General features: G+C 35.2%; 1 protein-coding gene across 1 annotated transcript in view; it reads right to left on the bottom strand.

Annotated features, from left to right (window-relative positions):
• CNTNAP2 (contactin associated protein 2) overlaps positions 1–20,850 on the bottom strand; it is a 2,126,697-nt gene that overhangs the window by 1,898,097 nt on the left and 207,750 nt on the right. The window lies entirely within an intron of this gene.

The following is a 20,850-nucleotide window of genomic DNA, read 5'->3' on the forward strand; positions in this document are numbered from 1 at the left end:
CCAATCAGACTCCCAAAAAATATTTTAGATCTAGAAAAAATAACAATAAAATTCATATGGAAGAACAAAATGTCGAGAATCTCAAGGGAATTAATGAAAAAAAAAATCAAATGTAGGTGGCCTAGCTGTACATGATCTAAAATTATATTATAAAGCAGCAATCACCAGAACTATTTGGTATTGGCTAAGAAAGATCAGTTGATCAGTGGAATAAGTTAGGTTCACAAAACAAAATAGTCAACTATAGCAATCTAGTGTTTGACAAACCCAAGGATCCTAACTTTTGAGATAAGAATTCATTATTTGACAAAAACTGCTGGCAAAACTGGAAATTAGTATGGCAGAAACTAAGCATGGACTCACACTTAGCACCATATACCAAGATCAAAATGGGTCCATGATTTAGGCATAAAGAATGAGATTATAAATAAATTAGAGGAACATAGGATAGTTTACCTCTCAGACTTGTGGAGGAGGAAAGAATTGGTGACCAAAAATTAACTAGAGATCATTATTGATCACAAAAGAGAAAATTTTGATTATATCAAATTTAAAAGCCTTTGTACAGACAAAACTAATGCAAACAAGATTAAAAGGGAAGCAACAAACTGAGAAAACATTTTCACAATTAAAGGTTCTGATAAAGGTCTCATTTCCAAAATATATAGAGAATTGACTCTAATCTTTAAGAAATCAAGCCACTCTTCAATTGATAAATGGTCAAGGGATACGAACAGATAATTTTCAGATGATGAAATTGAAACTATTTCTATTCATATGAAAGAGTCTTCCAAATCACTATTGATCAGAGAAATGCAAATTAAGACAATTCTGAGATACCACTACATATCTGTCAGATTGGCTAAGATGACAGGAAAAAATGATGAATGTTGGAGGGGATGCAGGAAAACTGGGACACTGATGCATTGTTGGTGGAGTTATGAACGAATCCAACCATTCTGGAGAGCGATCTGAAATTATGCCCCAAAAGTTATCAAACTGTGCTTACCTTTTGCTCCAGTAGTGCTGCTACTGGGCTTATACCCCAAAGAGATATTAAAGAAGGGAAAGGGATCTGTATGTGCCAATATGTTTCTGGCAGCCCTTTTTGTAGTGGCTAGAAACTGGAAAATGAATGGATGCCCATCAATTAGAGAATGGTTGGGTAAATTGTGGTATATGAATGTTATGGAATATTATTGTTCTGTAAGAAATGACCAGCAGGATGAATACAGAGAGGCTTGGAGAGACTTACATGAACTGATGCTAAGTGAAATGAGCAGAACCAGGAGATCATTATACACTTTGACAACGATATTGTATGAGGACATATTTTGATGGAAGTGGATTTCTTTGACAAAGAGAACTAACTGAGTTTCAATTGATAAATGATGGACAAAAGCAGGCTACACCCAAAGAAAGAACACTGGGAAACGAATGTGAACTATCTGCATTTTTGTTTTTCTTCCGGGTTATTTATACCTTCTGAATCCAATTCTCCCTGTGCAACAAGAAAACTGTTCGGTTCTGCAAACATATATTGTATTTAGGATATACTGCAACATATCTAACCTATATAGGACTGCTTGCCATCTAGGGGAGGGGGTGGAGGGAGGGAGGGGAAAAAAAAATCGGAACAGAAACGAGTGAAAGGGATAATGTTGTAAAAAAATAAATTACCCTGGCATGGATTCTGTCAATATAAAGTAATTATTAAATAAAAATTAAAAAAAAAAAACATAGCTGTAGACTTCTGAGTTTGTGTTTTGATCTTCCCTGTTGTCATAGTAGCTTCCTATGGTAGTTTTCTGTTTCTGTTTCTTCCTCATTTTTCAGCCTATATGACTTTTAAAGTTGGCTTCTGATAGACAAGGAGTGCTGTCCCAATATTCTTATGTTAGGAACCAGAAACATGGTCACTGATTTTCTACTCTGGGCCTTTGGGTGCTGATGACTTGCCCATTGTGCTGGGGTACCTGGCCTACTTAACACCTGTTCCGCTGAGGTTCTGAGGCTAGAACTTTGCTTTCTGCACTGTAGTTAAGAGTCCCCTACTAGCTTGGAGGACACTGTCTCTACTAAACTGGACTTCCCTTCTACCAATAGAGATAGACAGACTTTTCCTGAAGCCTTTCCAAGTTATCTTAAGCTAGAAAATTATCTTTTTTGACCAGTTACGAATCCATTTAGAGACTTGATTTCCCAGGAAAAGTGGAGAGAACTCAAGCAACTTCCTGACTTTTCTCCATAATCTTGGCTCAGTCACTTGACCATTCTCTTCCAAACTCTCCTATTTATGTCTAGTATAGTGCTATCTTCTCAGACGCAATGGTTTCCCAATTTCATTCATCTGACGTACTTAATTCTGTCAAATCTAATGAAGTTAATTTTTACAATATTTCTTATAGGTGCCCCTTGCTTTCTAATAACATCATGGTTTCCTCCACTATCATGAGCTCAAGTGATTTCCTATTACCTTCAATATAAAAAAAAATAAATCCCTCTGTTTCACATCTAAAGTTCTTCATTACCTGGCCATTTTCTATCTTTCTAATTTTCTTACACTTTCCTCCCTGTTCTCCCCTCCCTCCCAACAGAATCTATCACTTAAGCACACTGGACTACTTGGATTCCTTTGAAAATAAATCTGTCTCTGGTCTCTGTCTCTAATGCTTAGAATAGTCTTCCTCCTACTTTCTGTCTCCTGAATTCTCTCTCCTGAATTCTTTTTTTTTTTTTTTTTTTTTTTTTTTTTGCTTCCCAGCTCTACTTTTGGATGCAAATACCTTCTCCTCTGAGATCACTTCTAATTTTCTCTCTATGTGTCACTCTCTGCCTCTCTCTCAACATATAGATCTATTTTCCTATTTATATCTATATATTTTATGTACATTTTTGTTTGCACATAATCTTCTCCAAAGGAATAATGGCTCCTTGAGGTGCACATTTGTATCTGTTTTTCATCAAATATTCATCACTTAGTACAATGTGCAATCCATAAACTAGATCCATATAAACACTTAATGAAAACTTGTTGAATGAATGTCCCACATTTCTGAAACACTCTCCCTCTTTACTTCTGCATCATAACTTCCCTGGCTTTCTTCAAGGCCTATCTGGAGGCCTGCTTTGTCATCTACTCTGTATATGTGTTACATCGTATAATGATATACATTAAATGAAAGTTTTTTTTTAGGGCAATTGCTATTTTTATATTTATTTGGCATACAAATATTATTTGTATGTATACAAATTTATTTGTATGCCAACCATTTACTACAATGACTAGCACATACTAAGGAGTATAACAACAACAACTGTTACAATAAAAATACTTAATGCTTGTTGAATGATTGAATATTAGGAAATATTTCACATACACACTGCTGAGACCACACATTTTGTTTAAATAACTCAAAAACCAAAATAAAATCAACAAACAAAAATTTAAAATAGTTGATTTAAAAGGGAATATGTAATATGTACTTATTTAGGCTCTTTGAGGTAGATCTGCCCAATAAAGAAAGAAAGTAGAAATGACAATTCAAGTTATAAATATCATTAAAAAATAAGAACATAAAGTTTTCCTTTATTATAAAACATCTTCCTTTTTGGTGCTTCCAGTATCATCTATTCTTAAGAACAGCTGCATTTTAATAGAATGTTTTAAGGAAGTTGAAATCATCACTCAATTATCACATACAAAGCTTCACTCCAAACATTTGCATGCCATTAAAAGATATATATCTTTAACAAATGAATGAAAGTCAGAGTACCATATAGTCTAATCTGAATTCAGAGACTACACAGGTTTCTCCAATGAACATCTGAAGTGGAAGATTCACAATCTATAAAAAGTATAATTACTTATGGAGTTTAACAGTGATTTGTATAATGGAAATGACTATTTTAATATAGAGAAAACCACCATTAGCAACTACAGTTTATCTTCCCACAGCATTATGAAATGCCATATAAGATGTTATTCTGTTTTGGTAACTATTCAAGGAAGATTCTAATACTATTAATCCATATTGCACTGCAAAATCTGCAGTTTTAGATGTAAGATGTTTCCCTTAAGAATGGATCCTGAGGACAAGGTACATTTCAAAGTTGCTATTCTTCTAAGCACCGGCTATCAAATTGATTAATTCAAGTTTCACAATAAATATTTTGGTTTGACTTAACTTGAATACTTATCTATTCTGTTTAGAATAGCGTTAATTCCAAATCTTCATTGTGTTTTGCATTTGGGTACATAGGGTAGTAAAAGTGGTGGTTGTGGTAATAGTAGTAGTAGTGGTGGCAGCAGTGGTAGTAGTAGTAATAACAGCAGTAGCATCAGCTGGTTCTTGAAGGGATGGTACACAACATTAAAGGGACATATCGCATGATGATACATTGTCACTAAATAACAATGAAAGAAATAATAAAATAAAATTTAGCAAATGGTACTTCCAATAATTTGTGATCTTGGAATAATCTTACAATAGGGGAAAAAAAATCAGTGACAAAGAATAAAGTAAAAGCAGCACAGTTTTATATCACTATGACTCAAATCTTCAAACAACAACTAAAGCTAAAACAACTACAAAAACAACAAAATGCTTGAGTCTCTCATTCCCACTCAGAGTTATCTGTCTTGATAAAAATGGGTTTGATTGTAAAAGGCAGCATCACAGTCTGAATATGATAGAGTTTAAAAGTAGCTTCCATTTTTATGACTTATGTGGATCTATTTTATATCTTTCAATTTTGTTAAAGTGATGAATTATTTCTAGTAGTTTTTAGTTGATTCTGTACGATTATCTGAGTATACCATCATATCATCTGCAAAGATTTCTTTAAAAACTTGATCCAATCAACTCCATTTTTTATCAGTTGCTTGATTTAGTGCAAAACACTTCATTTCTCTGGACCTCAGTTTCTTTCTTGGATAAAATAAGTTTTATTTCTAGATGATCTCTAATGAGGATTGTGGATTGACACATTTTAATAATGGAGTAAAGAAGAGAAACCATAATCTGTCTATTCCTGCCCTATTACTTTAGACATGATAAGGTCAAACAAATGTTTTTAATTATATACACACACACATACATGTATATATAAATAATATTATGATATATTATAACATATAATTAAATATACAAGAATATAAAGGATATTGGAAAATGACTTTTCAAATCTAGATATGTATTAGTATTGTATCTCAGGAAAGTAAAGGAAGAAAGAAAGCAAGCAAGAAAGGAAGGAAGAAAGGAGGAAAGGAAGGAAGAAAGAAAGGAAGGAAGGAAGGAAGGAGGAAAGGAAGAAAGGAAGAAAGAGAGAAAGAGAGAAAGAGAGAGGAAAAGGGAAAGAAATGAAAGAAAGGAAGGAAGGAAGGAAGGAAGAAAGAAAGAAAAAAAGGAAGGAGGGAGGGAAGGAAGAGGGAAGGAAGGAGGGAAGGAAGGAAGAAAGAAAGAAAGAAAGAAAGAAAGAGAAAAAAGAAAGAAATGAAAGGAAAGAAGGAAGGAAGGAAGGAAAGAAGGAAGGGAGGAAGGAAGGAAAGAAGAAAGAAAGAAACAAAGAAAGAAAGAAAGAAAGAAAGAAAGAAAGAAAGAAAGAAAGAAAGAAAGAAAGAAAGAAAGAAAGAAAACACAGAAAATAAAGATCCAAATAACAAGATTTTATATCACATCCAGGCAAGAATTATAGAACAAGAAAAGTCAATTTTGGAAAGAATGTGGAAATTATCATCAAATGAACACAGTTGGTGAAACTATGGATTTGTTTAAATGTTCTAGGAAACAATTCAGAATTAGTTTAAAAGTAAATGACTAAATTATCCTGGCATGGATTCTGTCAATACAAAGTTATTATTAAATAAAATAAAATTTAAAATTAAAAAAAAAAGTAAATGACTAACATGTCCATACCCAAATACAGAAGTTATTCTAAAAACAAAAGGAGGTCTAAGTCAGAAAAATCATGCAAATTCCAAATGATTCCTTGCAATATTTTTTTTTTGGTAGTCAAATTAAAAACAAAGTATTTGGCTTTACTGAAAAATAGATGAGCAAATTGTAGTATGTGGATATAATTGAATATTATTGAATTATGAAAAATGATTTATATTTGGAGAAACATGAGAAGATTTACTTAAGAAATAGAGTAAATTAAGTATCAAAAAACAATGACTAAAACAGTATAAATGGAAAGAGAAAAAGAGTGCTGTTTTCTAATAATGAACAAGTAACGTTCCTTTTACACTGAACTTAAGCAAGACTTTTGTAGAAAATATTCTGATGTGGTAATTTGGGTGTTGCTTTTCAAATGAAAATAAAATCTCAACATGTTCATATTAATTTGAAGTACATAGAATTTTGTATTAATGATAACTTCTTAGTAAAATCTTACTTTTTCCAATGTATTTTTTTAAAACAATTTTGGACAATGAAAAAAATCTGTTCATGTGAAACTTTTAAAATTGTTTAATGTTTTTCCTTCTTTTTATATTGAATTTTTCTGGGTTGTATGTTCTTGACTCCAGAGAATTTGCTTAATTTTATTTGTGGAATTGTTGACACAGAAAGACTAATGACTGGTAAAATTTATACTTTTAATCATACACTATTTTGATCTGTAGGAAAGTCCCCAGGAAACTACTGTTTTTCATTCAATAGGTTTTCCTTTGACATTAACAAGCCTAATTGAATTTGATGACCTTCATAATCCACTGATTTTCTGAAGGGTTCTTTTTTTAACTAAAGAATATCCTTCAGTATCACTTAATGTTTGTTGAAGAGGCAAAGAGTTTATACAAGTAAATTGAATCTACAAAGTGCTGTGTGTTTTCTGTTTGACTTTAACAGTTTAAAGATATACATAGAATTAGATGGTTAACGTATCCATTGAAAACAACTTTCACACCAGGAAGCTACATAAAGATTTTGTGAATGTTTTACAAATTTCATTGCAAAAATCTTTTAAATGTCTTAAGTAACTCTACAAAGCTAATAAAATTGCTCTCTTCTGGATTTTTGGTGAATATCACTAGTTTAAGGAAGAAGAAAACAAATGTGTGTATATATGTATGTATGTGTATAGAAATACACATATATGTATGTACATATATACATATATTTATTTGACTATTATAAAATGCTCACATAGTGCTTCAAAAGTCAATAACATTTATAAAGTTTAAAACTGCATTAACTTTGGGGCATACTTTGTATAGTGTTCTGATGTCATAGGATCAAAGATTCAGAATTTTAAAATTTCTTAGAGGCCATCTAGTCCAACTTACTCATATTTTAGATGATGAATTTAAGTCCCATAAAAGTTAGTTGGTTTACTCAAGCTCATATAAATTGCAGCAAAGCAAATATTCAACTTGGGTCCTTTGATGCTAAATATGCTCCTTTCTCATGTGGAAAGGATTTTAAATTTATCTCATCTGGTCTTTATAATAATCTTGTGAGCTGAATTATATTGAAGTTATTGTTCAATAGTTTTAATCATGTCCAATTCTTTGTAACCCTATTTGAGGTTTTCTTGGCAAAGGTACTGAAAAAGGTTGCCATTTTTTTTCCAGATCATTTTACAGATGAGAAAACTGAGGAAAATAGGGTTAAGTCATTTTTCCAGTGTCACATATCTACTACATGTTTGATGTTCCATTTGATGCCGAGTTCAGGCCCAGAATTCTATCTACTGGACAACATGGCCAAATTTTGAGAAAAAAGCAAAGTAATAAACATAAAATAAAACAAGGAGTAGGTTAGAAAGGAAGGATAAGGGCAATTGTTTTTGTATTTGAGATAATCTTCATCACTTGTTTTCTTAGTGAGAGAGAGAGAGATGTGACACACACTCTTATCAAACTTTTCTTGGGTTCATATGGAGGAGAATATAGCAATTTGGAGACTAGTGACATGCATCAAAAGGAATACATTTTGCCTATACCCCATCTGAAATATGCTCCCCTAAACAACCAAGATCATTTTAGGAACAAATTTTCTGATCAAACACTCAGAAATTATGATTAAAGTGTTCATCTGTGAGTTAATAGTTTTGTATAAAATGTTTACATTTTTCTTTTGGTGTTAATTCAAATTTAAAAATAGGCTGAAGTAAAAGTAGAGTAAAACACTTGTTACAATGATCACAAAAAATGTACCTTTTGATTTGCTGTCTTACTTTAAACATTTTCTTTTTCCCTTGGTATGCTTTTGTTTATCTTCTTGTGTCTAATAAATAAATCACTCCATTAAGGTCATGGAAGATGTTTTTGGCAGAATTTAAACAAAGGTATTTTCTATTGATGTCCAGATTTTCCCAGTGTTTTTCCTGGTCCTAGATATCATTGCATTAATACTAAAGAGTACGTAAGCAAATTAAACCTCCGTGAAATGAAAATGAATGAAAAAGAGATATAAATATCCCTACTGAAGAAACAAATATGTGAAATATGATCTGACATAACATTTCATTTTTTTCTCTGTACCTCAGGACTGATAATCTCTATGGCTAAAATGTATTCCTTCCTTACCTCAGCCTCCAACAACCATTGATTTCTGTTGGAAATTACCCGATGCACCATATTCCATAGCACACCTTTTCTGACCCTCAACCTCCACCCTAAACTGTCTTATATTCATTATGTGCATATATCTATATATGTATATGCTATGTTCCCTGTTAAAATGTAAACTCCTTGAGGGTAGGGATTACTTCATGTCTGTCATTTTATCCCCACCTCCCTAGCATTAAACAAAGTATCAAAATGCATTAGCAGTCCATTGGTTTAATGACTGATAAAATTTAATGAGTCTATCAGTGTGTATACTTTAGATAAATGAAAAAAAAATGAACTAGACAAAGAACTCAGAAGGAAAAGATCATTCTGGACCAAATTTGAGAGATTGCACATGCTTCCAATAATTTCCCAATTTCTTACTACCACAAAAACGCTTCTCTTTAGTAGCACAACCACCTCCAGGTGGTATTATATGGGCAATTCATAAGCTTTTTGGCCCTCACTTTCTATAGTTATAAGTTAGGAAGAGATACCAGGCAATTTCTTAAACATGAAGTCCAAAACCTTTTATTGTCAGAATCCAATTTGGCAATACAATGAAATCTATGGCCCCTTTATCAGAGTAATTGTTTTAAATTCATAACATAAAATACATAGGACTATTAGACAAAGTAATTAAATTAAATTTAATTTTATCTATTTTGCTATCAAACAATATAAAAGAAGTTCAGAGACCCAAGATTAAGAATTCTGCTATAAAGCTTCTTTGAGATCTAACAATTATAGGTCACATGGTAATGAACCGTGTAACACAATAATCTCAGAGAAAATCAAAATAGCAACTAACTTAAAGGGCAATAAAATGATTAATTGTGGGTGAAAATAGGCTGCTGCATGTTACCAATACTTATTTGTGCATGAAGTGTGCCAGGATGTGTTATTTTTTATTTTTACCAGTCAAGAATGTGGCCTTGTTATATAGTGGGGATAACAGATAAAAGATACAGAAGGAATATTATATTAATATACCAGGGAAATTTAAAGAATGAGAGGAATCTTTTTGACACATGAAGAACATATTTTATGAAAGACATATGTAAAGACAAAGGTCATGTGGATGCGTGTGCTGAGTTGCCAGAAAATAATTAAGGCTAGAAGCTAGTGGAAGTCTAACTTATTTCATTAAGATAACTCATAGAAGGGAAACTTCGTGAAGGAATATTAAAACACCATTGTTCTACATTCTGTCTCAAACTTTGGAGTTCATTAGTTACACTTATCAGTTAAGTTTTCTAAAAGTGAATCCACAACAATCCTTGTCCTTTTTGCTGAATTCTCAATCTTAGCTCCCCATTTTCTCCAATTTAAGAACAAGTAACATGCCCATATTAGCCCCACTCTAATTTAGCTCACCTATTCCCTGAATCATTTCACTGTCTTTTATACTTATGACTCTATTATTAACAAGCTTTCTACAAACTGTTGAGATTTCCAACTAATGTTACTTAAACTTCTTGGTCTTCCTGAAGTCTAACTTTACTCTGAGATCAACACATTCCTTCCAATTATATCCTCTAAAGACTATTCGTTCTCTGAATCCTTTATCTTTTAGGATCAGGAGTAGACACTCCTTATTTTTCACTGCCACTTTCAAACCATCCTTCACCTATTATGCTTCAAAACTTTTATTCTTTTTTTTTTTTCAGAATTCATGAAGGTATCTACTGTTGCTCCATTTCCTTGTTGATTTTATATATTGACCACAAGATTATTCTCCGATGTTTTACATTTAGTTGACTGTTTCTTTATCATAATGCTTTAACATTACTCTTGGGAATTAGAACATTCATATTGTAAGAACCAACTAATACTCTGACCACATGATTCCTAAAGTTGCTAATTTTTAACACACTCTTCTATTCTAATTAATTCCTATGGTGATATGGTTATACCCTGAAATTCACTATCTTTTGGAAATGTTTTGATTTACACTATCTGATTAATCAATGTCATCCCAGTACATATTTTAAATTTCATTTTGTATTTTATTTTCAATTACATATAAAATGTTTAATATTTATTTTTAAAACTTTGAGTATCAAATTCCCTCTTTCTCCCTACCTAAATCCCCTCATTGACAAGGCAAACAAGATGATATATGGAATGCATGTAGTCAGGCAGAACATTTAGATATTAGTCCTGTTGTAAAATATGACAAACCTCACATACACACACACACACACACAAAAATAAAAACTTTGAGAAAAATAATGTTTAATCGCATATTCTTTGATCCAGCAGTGTCTCCTGCCTCTATATTCCAAAGAGATCAAAAAAGTGGAAAAGGACCCACATGAGCAAAAATATTTGTACAACTGTTTTTGTATGGAATATTATTTTTCCATAAGAAAGGATCCTCAGAATGATTTCAGAAAGGCCTAGAGAGACTTACATGAACTGATGCTAAGTGAAGTGAATAGAAACAGGAAAACATTGTACACAGCAACCACAAGATTATATGATGACAAATTCTGATGGACATGGCTCCTTTCAACAGTGACATGATTCAGGCTAATTCCAACAAATATGTGATGGAAAGAGCCATCTGCATGCAGAGAGAGGATGGTGAGGACTGAATGTGGATCACAACATAGTGTTTTTACTTATTTGTTGTTGTTCACTTTTTTTTACTCTTCTTTTTTTTCCTTTTTGATCTGATTTTTCTTGTGCAGAATGACAAATGTGGAAATACCTATAGAAGAATTGCATGAATTTAACACATATTGTATTACTTGTTGTCTATAGAAAGGGGTTGAGGGAAGGGAGGGAGAAAAATTTGGAAGACAATATTTTACAAGGGTGAATGTTGAAAACTGTAATGGGCTGAGGCTTGAATTGATACACTGAGGTCCCAAGCATGTGAGGCTAAATAATAATTGGACCATACTCTATTTATATATATGCTTGGAGAAAGAATGGCCCCCACCCACTCTTTGTGCAAGTCCTGATGTGTTGTATAGGAAATGATGTTTTCCGTAGGTGGAGGCAAGGGAGTGGAAAGGGAAGTGGAAAGAGAGACTGCTGGTTGGCATCTTGACACAACTGCTTGCATTGCCATTGCGATGGCTCTTCAGCTCAGATCTCCCTCTGCTAGCTGGCTTCCTGTCGCAGCTGCCCATATTGCTGTCGCGATCCTTTTTCACCTCTTCACTTCAATAAAGATTGAAGATTTTCCCCTTAACCTGAATTCCTGACTCTGGCTGATTTTAAATACGCAGTCATCACATTTGGCACCCAAGTGTGGGAACCAAGGACCCTACTTTCACTGAAGAAGTCTCCAATAACCAGGAACTTAGGTGAGTATAACAGACTAAACTAGCAACCTTTTTTGGCTGAAATGGGACAGATACTAGCTAAAGATTCTCCATCCCCCATCCCAATCCCCCCACCCCCAGCCTCATCCATGAGTGGCACTATAGAAAGCCTGCTTAAACTAATAGAAGATCAAGGGCTACTTATAACTTGGGAACAGACAGCTAGACTTCTGGGTACATTAAAACACACTTCCCCTTGGTTCTTAGAAGAAGAGCAAACCTCTCCAGATAATTGGGCATTGATTGGTTAACAGCTCTCAGCATATTACAATGAAAATGGTCCTCATTCAATTTCCATCGAGGCATTCTATTTAAAAAATAGAATACAGTTGGCCTTAAGATACCGTATAAGTTCTAGAAGAAAAGGAAAAAACTCTAGGGATAGCCAAATGGGGAAGCCTGAGATAAAGGAGGAAGACAAAGAACAGATTAATGACCATATCCCCAAAGGGCATGGAGACTTGAGTGAGGCTCAAGGGTGTGGTGAATCTGAGGCAGCTTCAGCCCCACCTAAGGAGTAGGTAATTGACTCTCCTCCATCAACTCCATCCTCCGGAATGCAGGGAGGAGGAGTATTGGGTGGGGGGGAGGGGAGAGGCAATGACAGCACCAGCACCTCCCCACCAGCATCTAGCCACTCCTATGACTAAATTGCAAAAGGGACTAATTAAGGCCAAAGAGGAAGGGAGAAATGTATCAGAATTTCAACACCACATTTTTCCTGTAATTCAATAGTTTAATTCTTCAGATCAAGAAAGTAGAAGATACGCTCCTTTTGATATAGAAATCCTCAAAGACCTGAAAAAGGCTCTTTATGGGGCTACATCAGCTTATGTTAAGATGTTATTATAGAATATGGCTTTTGAAATCTTGACCCGTAATGACTGGAAATCTATAGCAAGGATATGCCTAGAACCTGGACAAAACTACTTGTGGCTTTCTGAATATAGTGAGCTCTGTAGGATACAAGCCCAACAAAGCAGTCAAATTAGAGTTCATGCTGCAATCACCTGTGACCTACTAACAGGTATAGGTCCTTATGCAGATGTCGCAGTACAGATTAATTATTCTATAGCAGCATATGAGCAAATTGTGGGCTTCTCTCCACAATAAAGATGACAAGGCTGGGGCCTTCACAAAAATAACACAAAGGCCAAATGAACCCTTTGCTGATTTTGTGGGACGTTTGCAGACAGCTATCACAAGAACAAATGGGGAAAATGCAATAACAGACATTTTGATAAGACAACTTGCTAAGGAAAATGCTAATGAGGTTTGCAGAAGTATTATACTAGGACTGCACAAGGATGCTCCTTTAGAGGAGAGCATAAGGCGCTGTGCCACAGTGGGCACAAATGCCTTTTATAGCCAGGCTATGATGCATACTTCCCAGAATCCAAACATGGGAAGACAGAGTCCCTCCTGGCAAGGGACTTCCAGAGAGACTCATAGATGCTTTCAGTGTGGAAAAGTAGGGCATCTGAAAGCTCAATGTTGGTATAGAGATAGAATGGGAAAACAGGGTGGGAGAACAAGACCCAATTCTCCATGTCCAAAATGCAACAGAAGATTCCATTGGGCCTCAAAATGTAGACAGAATCAGGGAAACGGGATGAGGGGCCCAGCCCCAGGGCCCAAGGCAAAAAACACTTGGGGCATAATAGCAGCCAATGGTGCAATAAGTTCTAGAAGAAACTAGAAGTTTCTTCTGTAATTCAACAGTTTAATTCTTCGGATCAAGAAAGTAGAAGATATGCTTCTTTTGATATAGAAGTCCTCAAAGACCTGAAAAAGGCTTGCACTCTTTATGGGGCTACATCAGCTTATGTTAAGATGTGCCTAGAAGTCCAGTACCCAGACATGACCAATCAGCCAGAAAGCCATATGATGGGAGAAGGGGATTACACAATTAACCAGCCAGGAAGCAACCTGATGGGAGAAAGGAATTACAATTGGGGAGAATAGAACTATATGCAGCTGGGACAATTGAGATACCCCCTGGAGAGGTGAAATCTGTTCCTCTCCAGACTATGGATCCCTTACCTCCAGGCAGAGTAGGCTTGAGCATTTCACCTGCTTTTTATACATACAAAACAGTGTCCATCCACACACTGATGTGGGAAACTGGGGAATGTGTAGATAATATCCCAGTCACTAATACAGGTAGACAATGTATGACTTATCACCCAGGAGAAGTAGTAGCATCAGGTTTATTCATACAGAATCCTAATAAGCAACCTGGTGATAGTCACCCAGATTCTGACTCCAGACCACAAAATCCAGGAATATACTGGACAGCAGCTGTAATAGCTGACCAGCCTATGCTCACGATCTATATAAATGGCCTACTATTAGAAGGATTGGTAAACACAGGTGCAGATTGTATGGTTGTTAGAGGTGTCAACTGACCCAATCACTGGCCAAAGATTAAAGCAGACACCTATATATCTGGAGTAGGAGGATCAATAGCAGCTGAAGTTAGTGCTGCCCCTATGAGATGGACTTTTGAAGGCAAAACAGGAGTTTTTACTCCTTTTATATTTGAAAAAATACCCATCAATCTGTGGGGAAGAGACGTTTTACAGCAATTAGGATAAAAAATGAGTACTTCGGTTTTTTAAGCAGGGCTGCTGTTGAAGGCCTGCCAACACTTTCACCTGTTCCTATCCAATGGAAAACTGATACACCAGTGTGGATAGAACAGTGGCCCTTAGGTAGCGATAAAATTCAGGCTTTATTAAATATAGTACAGGAGCAGCTTGAACAAGGGCATTTACAACCTTCTCTAAGTCCTTGAAATTCCCCAGTGTTTGTTGTAAAAAAGAAATCTGGAAAATGGAGGATGCTCACTGATTTAAGAAAAGTGAATGAACAGATGGAAACTATGGGAACTCTTCAGCCTGGACTTCCATCTCCTACTCAATTCCCAAGAGAATGGCCTCTTTGGGTCATAAATATTAAGGATTGTTTCTATTCTATCTCTCTGGATAAGGAAGATATGAAAAGATTTCCCTTTTCAGTGCCCAGCATTAACTTAGCTGAGCCTTATAAAAGATATGAATGGACAGTTTTGCCACAGGGAATGAAAAACAGCCCCACTTTGTGTCAAATGTATGTTGCTGCTGCTCTTGCTCCAATAAGAAAAGCATTTCCAAAAGTTATACTATTACATTATATGGATGATATATTGGGATGTGCACCTGAGGAACAAATGCTAGAAGCATGTCTACAAAAGACCATAGAAATACTAAGATACTACAAATTGTATATAGCTGAAGAAAAAATTCAAAGACATGCTCCTTTTCAATATTTAGGATATGAAGTATACCCTAAGGTGCTTACAGTACAAAAACTGTGCTTAAGAACAGAGAAGCTAAACACCTTAAATGATTTTCAGAAATTGTTAGGAGATATCTAATAGATGCAACCAGTGTTAGGCTTGACTACCTATTAGTTACAACCATTATATGACATTTTAAGGGGAGACAGTGCTTTAAATTCACCATGCCAGCTTACAAAAGAAGCTCAAGAAGCTTTGAGAAAAGTTGAACTGGCTTTATCCAATGTGGTTGAAAGAGTCACTCAAAAACCCTTGGAAATATCAGTTTTTGCCACACAAGAGGCACCCACAGCAGTCCTTCATCAAGGAGACAGTGTGATAAAGTGGATGAACCTCCCGGCACAACCAGAACAAAGCCTTACTCCTTACCCAGTGCTTGTGGCTAGAATTTCGTTAAAGGCCATTAAGCAAGCAGTACAATTGTCTGGGACAAGACCTGATAAGATATACACTTTTTACACCAATACACAAATTAATGTGTGCTGTGAGACCATCCCAGAGTGGCAAATTTTATTAGCCATGGCTCCAAATTTTACACATGGGTCTTCCTTAAAGATAATCAAACTTTTACATAATTGGCGATAGATTCTTGAAGAAAAAGTTTCTAAAGTTCCTCTTAAAGGACCAACTATCTTTACAGATGCATCCAAACACAATATTTGTGTTGTATACTCTCATGACTTTACAATAAAGAGAGTAGTCAGAACCTCTTTTCAGTCCACTCAGCAGAACGAATTATATGAGATCATGCTAGCTCTCACTTATTACCCAGGAGACATAAATATAATATCTGATTCAGCCTATTCAGTAAGTGTGGTACAAAGAATTATCACAGCCCAAATAATGTTTGCAGCTTCTAATATATATCAGCTCTTTAAGGAACTTCAGGAGTAAGTGAGAAAGCATCCAAGAAAGATTTATATCTTGCATGTCCACACACAGAGTGGACTTCCAGGTCCTATTTTTGATGGGAATTCAAAGGCAGATAGCCTTTTAACTATGTTAGCCAATACATCTTTATTTCAGGAGCCCCAGGAATCCCATTCTAAATACCATCAGGCTGTTTGAACTTTGCCTTTACAATTTGGGATAACAAAAGAGGAAGCTAGGAGCATAGTAAAAAGCTTTACAGCTTGTCTTCCTTTCCATGATCCTACACTGCCTCCAGGAAAGAATCCTCATGGTTTGAGACTCAATGAAATCTGGCAAATGGATGTGACCCATTATAAATTTTTCGGTCGTCTGTCTTTTATCCATGTTGTGGTAGACACTTTTTCAGGATTCACTTTTGCAATACCAGCAGCAAAAGAGACAGCCCAAGTGGTCACTGAATTCCTCACACAAGCATTTGCCATTATGGGTTGCCACAGGCAATAAAAACAGACAGTGGTCCTGCATATACCTCCAAACATTTTGCACACTTTTGTGCACAGTATAGGATTTTACACACCACTGGCATACCGTTTAATCCTCAAGGATAGGCAATAGTAGAGAGTAGAAACAGAGACATTAAGACACTGCTCCAAAAACAAAAGAAAGGGGGAGCCACAGGTAACCCTAGGGAACTACTAAATCTAGCCCTTTATACTATTAACTTCTTGATTTTTGACAAAGATGCACTGGCTCCGGCAGACAGGTTTTATAATCCACCGGAAGGGTAGTGTCCAGTGCAAGCAGCTCCACTATCTTTAGATAATCGCCAGGTGATGTGGAGAGACCCAGAAAGTAGTGAATGGAAGGGACCAGATAGGCTAACTACTTGGGGGAGAGGGTTTGCTTGTATCTCTAAAGGTGGAGAAGAAATCAGATGGGTTCCAAGGAGCTGTATTTGCCTTGTCCATCGCAGAGAGATGGAGCAGATCCTTGAAATGAAGGAGAAGACCCAAGAAATATCAGGTGCTTCTGTTGCTGATTGTGCTCACCATTGAAAAAGCATGGCAGTTATGTCGTTTGACTCATGGACATAGAAAATTTTTAGACTTCAAAACCCTCAGGAATCATTGGATTCTCTGAGACATAAGATTGTTGTAGGACTTGAAAACCCTCAGGAATCATTGGATTCTTTGAGACATAAGACTTGAAAGTCTTCAGGAATCATTGGATTTTCTGAGAAATGATAAGACTCTTACAGGACTTCAAAAACTTGGGGGGATCATTGGATTCCCTGATATGTGAAGCAATGGACAATAGATTGGTTTTGGACTATCTCTTGGCTGCTGAAGAAGGCGTATGTGTGACTGCTGTTTACATACTCTCCTTCTAGGACTTCTGGCAATCTTTTACAACACCTCGTTGGTTTATATTGTTTGTTATACCGTTATTTGTGTGTACAATTCATATTTGTTACACACCACATCAAGCCTGCACTGACTGTGGGGAGAGTCATCACTAATAACCTCTGCATTGTTGCTATGTGCTTGTGTAATACCTCCCATGCTGATGAATTTGTGCATAATAAGACCCTTCAGCCCAGAAACCCACTAGCAACCCCCACTTCCCTTTGGTACTTTTCATCTCCCTTCCTGAGATGTCAGGGAGGGCATGATTATCTCCTTTTTAGTGCTTTCATCTCTCTTCCTGAGAAGTCAGGGAGGGTATGATCACCTCCCCTTGGGGGCTCTGACCTCCCTGAGGAGTCAGGGATGGCATGACCACCTGTGTTCTAAAACAAAAGAAAGCAGGAGATGTAATGGGCTGAGGGTTGAGTTGATGCGCTGAAGTCCCAAGCACATGAGGCTAAAGAGTAATTGGACCATACTCTATTTATATATATGCTTGGAGAAATAATGGACCCCACCCACTCTTTGTACAAGTCCTGATGTGTTGTATAGGAAATGACATTTTTGGTGGGTGGAGGCAAGGGAGTGGAAAGGGAAGCGGAAGGAGAGACTGCTGGCTGGTATCTTGACACAGCTGCTTGCATTGCCATTGCAATGGCCCTTCAGGTCAGCTCTCTCTCTGCTAGCTGGCTTCCTGTCGCAGCTGCCCATATTGCTATCGCGATCCTTTTTCACCTCTTTGAAGATTTTTCCCTTAACCTGAATTCCTGACTCTGGCTGATTTTAAATACGCGGTCATCACAGAAAACTCTCTTTGTACATATTTTGAAAATAGTCACTTCCACAAGCATTCTAATTTCTTACTCCCACAATAACCTCAGTGCCTTAAAGATCAGAAACATTTGATCACCTGACAGATACTCTACCCTTAGAGTAACTTTCCAGAAACTTTCCCTGAAAATAGAGAAGAAATTATACAACAATAGTTTGTTCTTTAAACATCTTATATTATTTAATGCCTTGTTTTTCAGCACTGAAGATCCATGTAAAATATGTAGAAAATAACTTTCTTACATTCTTTCTGTGCTCATCTGAAGTCCTAATACCAATTATATGTTTAAATCTAATCACATACCCATAGAGAGATATAGATATATATTCAAAAGTGCCAGTAAAGTCATATAATGCTTTAAAAGCTATCAAGAGGAAATAAGTAGATCATCACTAAAAACAAAAATTAAATGATTCATCTCTGAATGCCCTTGGGATGATTTCTTTAGTTATCTATTAAGAAGGAAATGAAAGGAGTAAAATGGAAGCAGAACCACAAATAGAATAAATGTGGAAAACATATACAAAAGTTTTAATAAACTATGCTCAAAAAGGGTAATGTAATCATATTTGTATCCTAACAGCATAGTTCCTAAATTTTTTTAAAAGAAAAAAGAGTACTAAAGAGAGAAAAGAATCCACATTTGATCATATGCATATGGAAGAGACCATCGAGAGAGATAATACAATTTTAAAGACATTAAGAGACCAAAGTTTATGATATATGAGGGAGATATGGGATGATATCAAGACTATGGCTAAACACTCAAAACTTATATTAAAAAGAAAAATCAAGAAAACATCAATAAGCATACACACAAATACCTGTCTTATCTGAAGAAAATATTTATAAAAGCTATATGTGAGTGTGTATGTGTGTGTATATACATATATATCCATATATCATGTATTCTTTCATAATATATATTCATATCTGCATCTGTGTAGAGTGAACATATATTATGGAACAAAGATGTTTACAAATTATCTTGATCAATGGGTAGACGCTTTATCATTTCACAATTGACTTAAAAGATATAAATAATGTAGGATCCCCTTGTTTTTAATTATGAGAAAAAAACATGATTTTGTAGTTTAAGAAATTGCCAACCTACAAGTTCCTGTAACAATTCAGGTCTTTCATCTCTAAGATAATTCAAGACACCTTGAAAGATGTAATAGCAGACATAAATGTGTTTGATGGATCCTTTGATGATAAACATCAAGTAAGGCATACAGTAGGGAAATTTTTTCTTACTAACTGTATTTATTTAACGTGATCAAGGATATCTAGTACAATATTCATGATGGAATAAGATTCACTGTGAATAGTGAAATTCTCCAGTTGCTCCTTAGTGGGCAACATTGTTTTGAGTTTATCAACACCAGGACATTATACAAAACTTCTGGAAGTGATCCTTAAGACAGCAAATGATTTTAATGTTTCCTGCAGCAATGAAAAGACCATGTGAATGAAGATTATTCATTGCTCAGATTTCAACATGCATTTGCATGGACGCCTTAAGGCATTTGTCCATTAATGTATATTACTAGAACAGGAAGTATACATAGGTATATTGTGTCCAGAGACATACAAGAAACTCTATTGGGTTGTTTATAGGATCTGAAAAGCTTTTTTCTGACTCAATCTTCTCATCAAAGCAGCTCATCTTTTAAATATTAACATTCTGCCCATGTTGCAATATGACAGTGAAACATAAGATGCACCTGCCTCTGAAGAATTAAAAATGAGCAGCATACAGAATGAATAAAAACATGGTGGATGTGAGCAGGTTGCAAAATATAACTAAGAAGGAACCACAAAGAAAAACAGGAGAAAAGACAACATCAAGCAATTATAAAAAAAGATAGATCTGTCACAAAGAAAAGGAAAAAAAAATTATACTAGTCTGACAAGCAGTATACTTCACTGGTTTCTTTATAATGTCAGAAAAAAAAAAAAACAATGAAGAACTCCCATTATAATGAGTGAACTCTGTTTGATGAACTTTAAACTCAAGGTCATGGAAAGCAATTCTCGAGGGTGGGTAGCTATGGATGAATTTTTATCTGCATTGTAGGAGAAAACTCTTGAATAATGAGATCACAGAAGCATTTGAGTATTTATAAAAAATCCTTACCTTTTTAAGGCATAAAATATGAAAAAAAAATATTGTCACTAACTTTTAGTATAGGGACAAATAATGATGTGGGCATAAATAAAACATTAAGTGTTTGCATAATTTTCAAGCCAGAGAGAAATCCCATAGGAACTGCATAGCTAGGTGAACTACCACTCTTCTCCCAATTACTCATTGACATTGTATTTTAAGACTGACTAACAAATCTTTTCCTTATGTATTATTGAATTTTTAGAACCATTATTCTTATCTTACACTAAATGACAATATTTGCTAAGATGAAAAAAATGGAGATGTTTTCTAATTAGAATCCTATTACCATCATCTTTGATGCATCAGCAGTATAAAATTAGTTAAAACA

This window comes from Antechinus flavipes, chromosome 5, assembly GCF_016432865.1.
Source record: "Antechinus flavipes isolate AdamAnt ecotype Samford, QLD, Australia chromosome 5, AdamAnt_v2, whole genome shotgun sequence".
NCBI lineage: Eukaryota > Metazoa > Chordata > Mammalia > Dasyuromorphia > Dasyuridae > Antechinus > Antechinus flavipes.